This window comes from Petromyzon marinus, chromosome 22 (genome assembly GCF_048934315.1).
Source record: "Petromyzon marinus isolate PM22_M1 ecotype Great Lakes invasive population chromosome 22, UKy_Petmar_22M1.pri1.0, whole genome shotgun sequence".
Lineage (NCBI taxonomy): Eukaryota > Metazoa > Chordata > Hyperoartia > Petromyzontiformes > Petromyzontidae > Petromyzon > Petromyzon marinus.
In genome coordinates this window covers 17,198,060-17,209,151 of record NC_133688.1, presented here as the reverse complement: position 1 = coordinate 17,209,151, position 11,092 = coordinate 17,198,060, and the positions used below count along the sequence as shown (strand labels likewise).

The following is an 11,092-nucleotide window of genomic DNA, read 5'->3' as shown; positions in this document are numbered from 1 at the left end:
TTTTGTTTGTTATTTAAGATATAGGATGGAGCCAAGGGCGGAACGAGCGAGACGCCGATCAATAAAATAATATAATTAATCAATGACTGCAATGTCAAATAATTATTAGAGACTAACGAGGCACGTACCGAGTCGGGCGTGAAAATACAAAGTTGACTCCTCTCTACCCACTCTCCTACCTCTCATCTCTCATCTCACTCCCCCCACCCACTCTCCCCTCTCATCTCACTCCACTCCCCCCATGCGCTCTCTTACCTCTCATCTATCTCTACTCCCCTCCACCCACTCTCCTACCTCTCCCCTCTCACTCTACCATCATCCACCCACTCTCCTGCCTCTCCCCTCTCATCTCTCTCTACTCCCCTCCACCCACTCTCCTACCACTCCCCTCTCATCTCACTCCCCCCCCACCCACTCTCCTACCTCTCTCCTCTCACTCTACTCCCCCACGCACTCTCCCCTCTCATCTCACTCCACTCCCCCCATGCACTCTCCTACCTCTCCCTTCTCACTCCACTCCCCCCACCCACTCTCCTACCTCTCCCCTCTCACTCTACCATCTTCCACCCATCCTACCTCTCACTCTACCATCTTCCACCCACTCTCCTACCTCTCCACTCTAATCACACCCTACTCCACGCACTCACATACCTCTCGTCTCACTCTACTCCACGATATATGTACATGTTTTACTTTATAAGCCGCTGCTACACAGCATTATGATAGTAAATGACTCTCCTGTGGTTTGGTGGGTGTAATCAGTGGAGTGCAGAACTCGAACGGCAGATGGCGTCAATGACCAATTCACTCCGCAGTTTCCCTTTAAAGCTTTTTTTTGTTTTACAGGACTGCTAAATAGTTTTACTTTTTTGTGAAAACAAGTATTGTAAAGAGTCGTAGTGTCTACTTATGTATTGTGTTACTCGTATTCTCAGTAACGACGCTTGTGATTATTACGCGTTACGTATCGTAGAGTTGAGTGTCGAAGGTTTACCCGCTTTAGTGCAGTGCAACACCGCTCACCCCGAACCCCCTGCAGCATAACAAAAGGCGGCTTAACTTAGCCCCTCCCCTCCTCACACACGTCCTTCCTGGCTCCTCCCCCGCCCCCTTAACTTAGCCCCTCCCCACCCACGTCTTTTCCTGGCTCCCCTCCCCCTTAACTTAGCCCCTCCCCACCCATGTTCCTTCCTGGCTCCCCCCCCCTTAACTCAGTCCTCCCCTCCCCACCCACGTCCCTTCCTGGCTCCTCCCCCCCCTTAACTTAGCCCCCCCCTCCCCACCCACGTCCCTTCCTGGCTCCTCCCCCCTTAACTTAGCCCCCCTCCCTCCCCACCCACGTCCCTTCCTGGCTCCCCCCTCCTTAACTTAGCCCCCCCCTCCCCACCCACGTCCCTTCCTGGCTCCCCCCCCCCCTTATCTTACCCCCCTCCCCACCCACGTCCCTTCCTGGCTCCTCCCCCCCCCCTTAACTTAGCCCTCCCCCTCCCCACCCACGTCCCTTCCTGGCTCCTCCCCCCCCTTAACTTAGCCCTCCCCTCCCCACCCACGTCCCTTCTGGCTCCTCCCCCCCCCCTTAACCTGTATATAATCTCGTGTGTCCCAGAACTGTTCGCTTGATACAGCGAACTTTGTTGTGTCTGTTCCACCAGAAGACGGAAGCTTGCGTTACCTCCGAAACGTCGTGATTTAATTTAGTTGTTTTATTTTTATTTTACCTACGTGACTTTACCGAAAAAAACAAAGAGTTTGTATGTCGAACTTGGACCCTTTTGATTACAAAATAAGGTGCTTTGCCGTTCAACATCTGGCAGTTCATTGGATCAAGGTGAACGTGTGGCAAATGAGATGTGAATAAAATACCTTTATTTTTAATGTGGAGGGACACATTTGGGAAGGAGGGTGTACAGTCTTGTCTTATTCATTGCTTTACTAAAAGGATAATGGGTGAGCGATTAGCGTGTTTTGTGAGCGGTGCCAGGTGTTAGTTCGGTGAGTAGTGTGGCTCGGATGAGCATTGAGTGAATTGTGTTCGGTGACAGGTGAAGGCCAGGTGAGCGTTGAGTGAATTGTGTTCGGTGACAGGTGAAGACCAGGTGAGCGTTGAGTGAATTGTGTTCGGTGACAGGTGAAGACCAGGTGAGCGTTGAGTGAATTGTGTTCGGTGACAGGTGAAGACCAGGTGAGCGTTGAGTGAATTGTGTTCGGTGACAGGTGAAGACCAGGTGAGCGTTGAGTGAATTGTGTTCGGTGACAGGTGAAGACTAGGTGAGCGTTGAGTGAATTGTGTTCGGTGACAGGTGAAGACCAGGTGAGTGTTGGGTGAATTGTGTTCGGTGACAGGTGAAGACCAGGTGAGTGTTGAGTGAATTGTGTTCGGTGACAGGTGAAGACCAGGTGAGCGTTGAGTGAATTGTGTTCGGTGACAGGTGAAGACCAGGTGAGCGTTGCGTGAATTGTGTTCGGTGACAGGTGAAGGCCAGGTGAGCGTTGAGTGAATTGTGTTCGGTGACAGGTGAAGACCAGGTGAGTGTTGAGTGAATTGTGTTCGGTGACAGGTGAAGACCAGGTGAGCGCTGAGTGAATTGTGTTCGGTGACAGGTGAAGGCCAGGTGAGCGTTGAGTGCTTTGGTGACTGTGACCAATTTGGGGGTTTTGGGGGGTAACGGAGGAGGAATCAAAGCTGACGGGACAGGGGGCCTGACCGATGTTCAATATTCACCCCGTCCATAGCACGGACTTCCCTCTAGCTGTCTTTTTTTAATGATGATTTTAAAACCGCATTTCGTCTATAAAGGTGTGTACTGTACTGTATCGTGTGGTTTATTCTGGGATTGTATTAAACGCATCGAACATGCTGACCGGGTATGCCTTGCACACGTGCTGCTGCGTATCATATGGTTACTCACCTTGCTTCAATGTCGTCTTGCTGCACGTTCTCTAAACGTTACAATGACGTATACAATGTGATGACTTGCTCCGGTCTTTCTGCTTTCAAACATCGATCTTAATTCTTCACGTCTCGTGCTATTTGCACCATACAAAATCATCGCAACGTACTGCAGAAATCGCTGATGTTATCGTGGCTAAACAAACGTAACAAATGTTTAAACATAACTTCCCCGGATCATCTTCTCACCCGGGTGAATGTATCATTGTAAGGAAGGAGGGGAAGACAGCAGCGAGTGCTGATGCTGCTGCTGCGTAGTAGTAGTCAAACAACCTTTGCTGCCATGGCGTGTGCCAAATGTTGTGACACTGCGAATCATTGCGATGCTGACATCTTCCCCACGCGATGACCCCTCCAGGCGCGGGAGATCGATTCCGTCTCAGCGGCGTCACGATCTCTGTCGTTCTCCACCGCTGGAGATGGGGTTTTTTTGTGTCTATCTCGCGAATTAAATTTCGCCACGAGATCGGTAAGAGAGAGAGAGAGAAAACAAAACCGAAACTTCGGCGCGTTTCGCGACCGCGTTCCCGAATTTAAGGAACTCGCGAAACCACTCGGGGAGAGGGAGGGTGATCAGGAGGAGGATGCCTCACCGCTGCTCCTCGACAGCCGAGGAGGAGCAGAGACGAGACAACGGACGGACGACGACTGCCCGACAGCGCCGGATGAAGCTAGTGCGGTGCCTGTAGCATATGTTATAAAGGGGCCCTGAATAAAAATATTAAAACACAAGTCTTTTTTAACTTTCACATATAAAGTCATTGTGATATTTTCATTTGCCATACAGCCAAATGATACGACAAATTGCTAACCTTAAACAGTACGTCGTTCGTAAAAGTTAGAGGCAGTATAGTACTATAGTAATTGAGCAAGTGCATAATCACTGAACCGGAATTGATAGCTTGAAAGCATTTAGCGCGGGGCCCTTGAAAGTGCGGGGCCCGTAGCACGTGTAGCTACTGCACGTGTAGCTACTGCACGTGTAGCTACTCCATGTGTAGCTCCTCTTGTGTAGCTACTGCACGTGTAGCTACTGCACATGTAGCTATTGCGCTTGTAGCTACTGCACGTGTAGCTCCTCGTGTGTAGCTACTGCACGTGTAGCTACTGCACGTGTAGCTACTGCACGTGTAGCTACTGGACGTGTAGCTACTGCAGGCGTAGCTACTGCACGTGTAGCTCCTCGTGTGTAGCTACTACACGTGTAGCTCCTCGTGTGTAGCTACTGCGCGTGTAGCTACTGCACGTGTAGCTACTCGTGTGTAGCTACTGCACGTGTAGTTACTGCACGTGTAGCTACTGCACGTGTAGCTCCTCGTGTGTAGCTACTGCACGTGTAGCTACTGCACGTGTAGCTCCTCGTGTGTAGCTACTGCACGTGTAGTTACTGCACGTGTAGCTACTGCACGTGTAGCTCCTCGTGTGTAGCTACTGCACGTGTAGCTACTGCACGTGTAGCTACTGCACGTGTAGCTCCTCGTGTGTAGCTACTGCACGTGTAGCTACTGCTCGTGTAGCTACTGCACGTGTAGCTACTGCACGTGTAGCTACTGCACGTGTAGCTACTGCATGTGTAGCTACTGCACGTGTAGCTACTGCATGTGTAGCTACTGCATGTGTAGCTACTGCACGTGTAGCTACTGCATGTGTAGCTACTGCATGTGTAGCTACTGCATGTGTAGCTACTGCATGTGTAGCTACTGCATGTGTAGCTACTGCATGTGTAGCTCCTCGTGTGTAACTACTGCACGTGTAGCTCCTCGTGTGTAGCTCCTCGTGTGTAGCTACTGCACGTGTAGCTACTGCTCGTGTAGCTACTGCACGTGTAGCTACTGCGCGTGTAGCTACTGCATGTGTAGCTCCTCGTGTGTAACTACTGCACGTGTAGCTCCTCGTGTGTAGCTACTGCGAATGTAGCTACTGCACGTGTAGTTACTGCACGTGTAGCTACTGCACGTGTAGCTCCTCGTGTGTAGCTACTGCACGTGTAGCTACTGCACGTGTAGCTACTGCACGTGTAGCTACTCGTGTGTAGCTCCTCGTGTGTAGCTACTGCACGTGTAGCTACTGCACGCGTAGCTCCTCGTGTGTAGCTACTGCGCGTGTAGCTACTGCACGTGTAGCTATTGCACGTGTAGCTACTCGTGTGTAGCTACTGCACGTGTAGTTACTGCACGTGTAGCTACTGCACGTGTAGCTCCTCCCGTGTAGCTACTGCACGTGTAGCTACTGCACGTGTAGCTACTGCACGTGTAGCTACTGCACGTGTAGCTCCTCGTGTGTAGCTACTACACGTGTAGCTACTGCACGTGTAGCTCCTCGTGTGTAGCTACTACACGTGTAGCTACTGCACGTGTAGCTACTGGACGTGTAGCTACTGCACGTGTAGCTCCTCGTGTGTAGCTACTACACGTCTAGCTACTGCACGTGTAGCTACTGCACGTGTAGCTACTGCACGTGTAGCTACTGCACGTGTAGCTCCTCATGTGTAGCTACTGCACGTGTAGCTACTCTTGCCACGAGGACAACCCGGCACTGCTGCCCGGTGCTGGTGAGCGAGTTTAGCTGTGCGCGCAGCGCGAGCGTGCTGCTTGAATGGGAGGGCAGAGAGTGGGGGGTGTTTGGGGGGGGGGACGGCTGAGGAGGAGGGGTGGAGGGGGCAGACAAAATATCAGGGGAGGGGCTGGGGGGGGAGGCACGACACAATCCAGTGAGAAATAAACTTCGAGCGCAAGTTAAACGTTGAACGGCATGAGCGACGGTGCCAAAGGGCGTCGTGGTGGCTAAGAGATGTTAACTACCTCGCCTGGTGTACAGGAGGTCGTGGGTCCGATCCCGACCCTGACGCCTGCTGCTGTATATTTGGAGTTTTCGTGTCTCTCTCTCATCACCATCACGGTGGCTAAGAGATGTTAACTACCTCGCCTGGTGTACAGGAGGTCGTGGGTTCGATCACAACCCTGACGCCTGCTGCTGTATATTTGGAGTTTGCGTGTCTCTCTCCATCTCATCATCATCACGGTGGCTAGGAGATGTTAACTCCCTCGCCTGGTATGCAGGAGGTCGTTGGTTCGATCACAACCCTGACGCCTGCTGCTGTATATTTGGAGTTTGCGTGTCTCTCTCTCATCATCGTCACCGTGGTTACGAGATGTTAACTACCTCGCCTGGTATGCAGGAGGTCGTGGGTTCGATCACAACCCTGACGCCTGCTGCTGTATATTTGGAGTTTGCGTGTCTCTCTCTCATCATCATCACGGTGGCTAGGCGATGTTAACTACCTCGCCTGGTATGCAGGAGGTCGTGGGTTCGATACCAACCCTGACGCCTACTGCTGTATATTTGGAGTTTGCGTGTCTCTCTCTCATCATCATCACGGTGGTTACGAGATGTTAACTACCTCGCCTGGTATGCAGGAGGTCGTGGGTTCGATCCCAACCCTGACGCCTGCTGCTGCTGTATATTTGGAGTTTGCGTGTTTTTCTTCCCGTGGTCGCGTGAATTTTTTTCTCTGGGCCCTTTCTTTTCCTTCTGAAGTTATAAACATGCGTTCAGAGTATTTGTCTGCAACATATTTCCGCGTGGAAAGTCTCTTCCTTGAGTTATCACTGGTGGCCAGGTCTCTTCTGAAAAACAGAGCTGTGTAGCTCAGTGGGCCTTATCTGGCGAATTAAGAAACACGATCTGACGTTGTCTTTCGTATGTCGTGCGATCTTACTCTGGCCACCACCACCAGCTCACGTGCATAACAAGAAGGCGGCCTAAAGAAGGAGATGGAAGACATCGCAGCTGGTGTGAAATATCGTACACGAGGAATGATAGCGGCCTCACGTGGTTGCATACCTCACACGGGCTGGTTACATACAACACGCAAGAAATAATTAACGTCAATTCTTACGCAGGCAATTCTGAAACATGTACAGCAGTACCCCGATTTAATTCACGGCGCTTTCACGTCGTCTCGCAAATACGTCGTCACTTTATTAACACCGCTTCCCGATTTGCGTCGCCTGAACCCCACCACGACCACCCCCACCTACCCCCCTGTACATCGCTTTGATTTCACGTCGTTTCGATATACGTCGTCGCACCTTTCAGGAACGCATCCCCGACGTATACCGAGGTATTACTGTACCACTCTTTTTTTTCGTGAGCAAAAAAAAGTAACAAAACCAACTTCACCGACAACTCTGACTTTGGCTCGTGAGCCACGTGCACATTGTGCACGCGCCCAGGTGGATTGCCAATATTGACCACCCCCCCCCCCCCCAGCTCTCCACGCATCTCACAGCGAGACACTCCTCTGCGGCGCTGACCACGATGAACCGCAAAAGCGCCTGACCCCCAGAAGGTGGGATGAGCCTTCATCAGGTGGAGGGGGTGAGGGGTGGTGGGTTAGCACCCCCCCCCCTCCGCCGACCTTGCCGCCCACGGTAAACAGTGCAGCCTGGGATGCACAGAGCACGCGGTGTGACGTCACACAGTCCTCAGAGCACGCGGTGTGACGTCACAGTGCACAGAGCACGCGGTTTTAACGTCACACAGTGCACAGAGCACGCGGTGTGACGTCACAGTGCACGGAGCACGCGGTGTGACGTCATAGTGGACAGAGCACGTGGTGTAACGTCACACACTGCACAGAGCACGTGTGACGTCACAGTGCACAGAGCACGCGGTTTTAACGTCACAGTGCACAGAGCACGCGGTGTGACGTCACACAGTGCACAGAGCACGCGGTGTGACGTCACACAGAGCACGCGGTGTGACGTCACACAGTGCACAGAGCACGCGGTGATGCGACCTTGCGGCGTTATCTTGTGTAAAGGCGGGGGAGGGAATGGGGCGGGGGGGGTGCAAGTTACAATCAATGTTAAACAAACTCGAAGCAAATGTTAAACACGAAACAGAATGAGTAGCAGCTGCAGCAGCTCTCTCCGAGTTTGTCTGTAACGCATTCTTCTCTCGCTCTCACCCCCTACGCAGGAGGAAGGGCATCGCACCTCCCCGTGCCGGTGCTTCATTTCGGCAGCGTCAAACATCCCTCCCCCACCCCCCGCCCCCCGCCCCCGTCTGCTAGGCGAAGAGTTTAACGCGTAGGTCTGTGTCGTCCAGGGATGCTCCCAGCGGTGGACGCATTTCGTCGGCGGATCGCTTCCAAGCGGCGGCGGTGGGCCTCGTGTGTCCGCGAGTCGCGTGGAAGGATGTAGCGGGTCGCTTGCGGCCCCGCGAGAGTGGTGAAACTTCAGTAGAGAAGCTGGCCTCGTGGACCCGTCTGTGCGGACTCTGCCGATGTTGTTCCCCTGTATGCGGAGATTTGGTGGTGGTGGTGGTGGGGGGGAGTTCCGGGCATCGTTGTTTTATTCTACACGAAGTGAAACGGCTAATTAATGTTTATTCATATAAGTGGGCGAAGATTCACATGCAGCAAGATCCTTCTAAAAAAAGTATTTAGAGTAGATTTTTTTATGAACATGTAAATAGTTCAGTATTTTTTATTACTGACTACCTTATTGGTCTGAATGTGTGCCTTGTGAAATGAAATGTTAATGCATTTAGTTGACGCTTTATTAATCCCAATTATCATTATTATGATCATCAGTGGTGCGTTAACCACTGGGCCATCCCTATGAAAACCTAACTCGATGGTAAAGCGTACACTGATTATATATTAAAAAGATTCGGGTTTTAGGATTAGATTGCGTACTAGTAACGAATTGGCACGTTCTGTTCACGTGACAAACCTTACTAGTCGGCTGTGTCGGGTGGTGGCGGGTTTAACGACACATTTTTCTATTTACGCGATCTAACTCAAACAAAATAAAACCTGTATTGTGTGTGAAATTGGTCGCGAAAGCCTCCTACTACGTGTTAAACTGATATATGGAAATCCACCGTCTTCACGTTATTATGACTCGTATTGAAAAACACCGCGAGTGTCGTCTGTCGCACCCGGCTTCACCCAGGGCTTCATTTCAGCTGGAGCTGTCCGGGGCTGAACGCCGGAAAACACCCCCTCCCCCTGTCCAATTCTGGGCTGGCCTTCGCGTCCCGGATAAAATAAGAAATAAACAAAAAAAGTAATACTTTCAATTTATATCGCGTCACTCACGCTCACAGCATCTCGTATTAAGCCCTCGTGGTTTACATCGTTAATGCGCAACACCCGTCTCTGTTTGGGCCACAATGGGCGTATAGTAGCGGGGAGCGGTGGTGCAGCGGTTAGCGCTACGCTGCGCTATAGACCTGGCAAACCCGAGTTCGATTCCCGCTCACGTCCAACACCAGTGACAATTATCTCAACCGGTCCCGGGCCTCCATTAGGTCGACTCAGCCTCAAATGAGTACCCTGGTGCGGTGTGTAAACATCGCTACTGGGGAGACAAAGGCGGTCGGGCGTGGTGCTTGCCGTAACACCCCCCCCCCCCCCCCCTCGTGTGCCGTCCCGGCCTTCATAGGTGCTACTCGCTAACAGCACTTGCCCCTATAGTCTGTTACAGGCTATACGGGGGATCTTTGTCTTCTGTCTTTGTATAATATCCCCCAGCCCATGTGTTGTGTGGGTGTATACAGAGCCATGATGCAGCATCGCGTCCAGACGCGTGCAGTGTTGTGTGGAGCAAAGTGCGCGCACATCACTGTGTCCATGCGCTGCCTCGCCACGCGTACGAATGTCTGACTCTCACACAGACGTACAAAGGCAAACACCCGCCCGTATAGCCTTGACAATACCTTTCAGGCAAGCGCTGTTAGCGAGCACCTATGAAGGCCGGCGCGGCACACGAGGGGGGTGTTAAAGCCGGCAACCACGCCCGGCCGCCTTTGTCTCCCGAGTTGCGATGTTTACGTGCCGCGCAATGTACGGTACTCATTTGAGGCTGAGTCCACCTAGGGGAGGTCCGGAACCGGTTCAGATAATCGTTGCTGGTGTTTGCCGTGAGCGGGAATAACTACCGCTCCCCCCACACGCACACTCACACACACAGCGTCACACATGCACACACACACAGCGTGACACATGCACACACTCACACACAGCGTGACACATGCACACACTCACAGCGTCACACATGCACACACACACAGCGTCACACATGCACACACACAGCGTGACACATGCACACACACACACACACAGCGTGACACATGCACACACTCACACACAGCGTCACACATGCACACTCACACAGCGTGATACATGCACACACACATACAGCGTCACACATGCACACACACACACAGCGTGACACATGCACACACACACAGCGAGACACATGCATACTCACACACACACAGCGTCACACATGCACACTCACACACAGCATCACACATGCACACTCACACACAGCGTCACACATGCACACACACACAGCGAGACACATGCACACACACACAGCGTGACACATGCACACACACACAGCGAGACACATGCATACTCACACACACACAGCGTCACACATGTACACTCACACACACAGCGTGACACATGCACACACACACACAGCGTCACACATGCACACACACACACACAGCGAGACACATGTACACTCACACACACACAGCGTGACATTTGCACACACACACACACAGCGTCACACATGCACACTTACACACAGCATCACACATGCACGCACGGCTAAGAGAGAGAATAGAGAGAGAGTAGCACCACACTCACACAATGCTGGGCAGCACGCGGGCGTGGCGGACTCACGCAAGGCGCCTTTCGCTCCCTTATCTCGCCCGTGCATCCTTTTCCGTGGGCAGCCTGGCCCAGTCCAGCACCACCACCACCACTAACGCCGCAGCAGAGAGAGGGAGACGTTATAATAGAACGAGCGAGAAGGCGCAAAGGGAGAGAGAGAGAGCGAGAGATGCGACGAGGCGACACGGCCAGAGAGGGAGAGAGCGATAGAGAGGTGGTGGTGGTGGGGGGGGGGGGGGGTGGCAGATCGGTGGCGTCGTTTTGTATTCGTGGAGCGAGCGAGCGGTTTCGGTAGGCAGAACCCCCGGACAGGCACCGCGAAACGACTGGAGACGATGAGGATCGCTGGACAAAGAGCTTCGCTGAACGCGACTCGTGTTAAGGGAGAGGGGGTGGGAGTGTAAGGGGGGGGGGGGTGGGTCAGCTGCAGCGCTGTCAGTGGG

At 52.6% G+C, this 11,092-nt stretch overlaps 1 long non-coding RNA gene across 2 annotated transcripts; it reads right to left on the bottom strand.

Annotated features, from left to right (window-relative positions):
- Positions 1-6,856: 6,856 nt before the first annotated feature.
- LOC116944892 (uncharacterized) lies at positions 6,857-11,067 on the bottom strand. Of its 2 annotated transcripts, none has more exons than XR_004403173.2 (2): positions 10,623-11,067; positions 6,857-8,250 (listed from the first exon to the last, which is right to left on the bottom strand). It is a non-coding gene; the product is annotated as an uncharacterized LOC116944892 (long non-coding RNA). The 2 variants fall into 2 exon arrangements; XR_004403174.2 differs by having other exon boundaries at positions 10,659-11,067.
- Between the last annotated feature and the right edge of the window lie 25 nt (positions 11,068-11,092).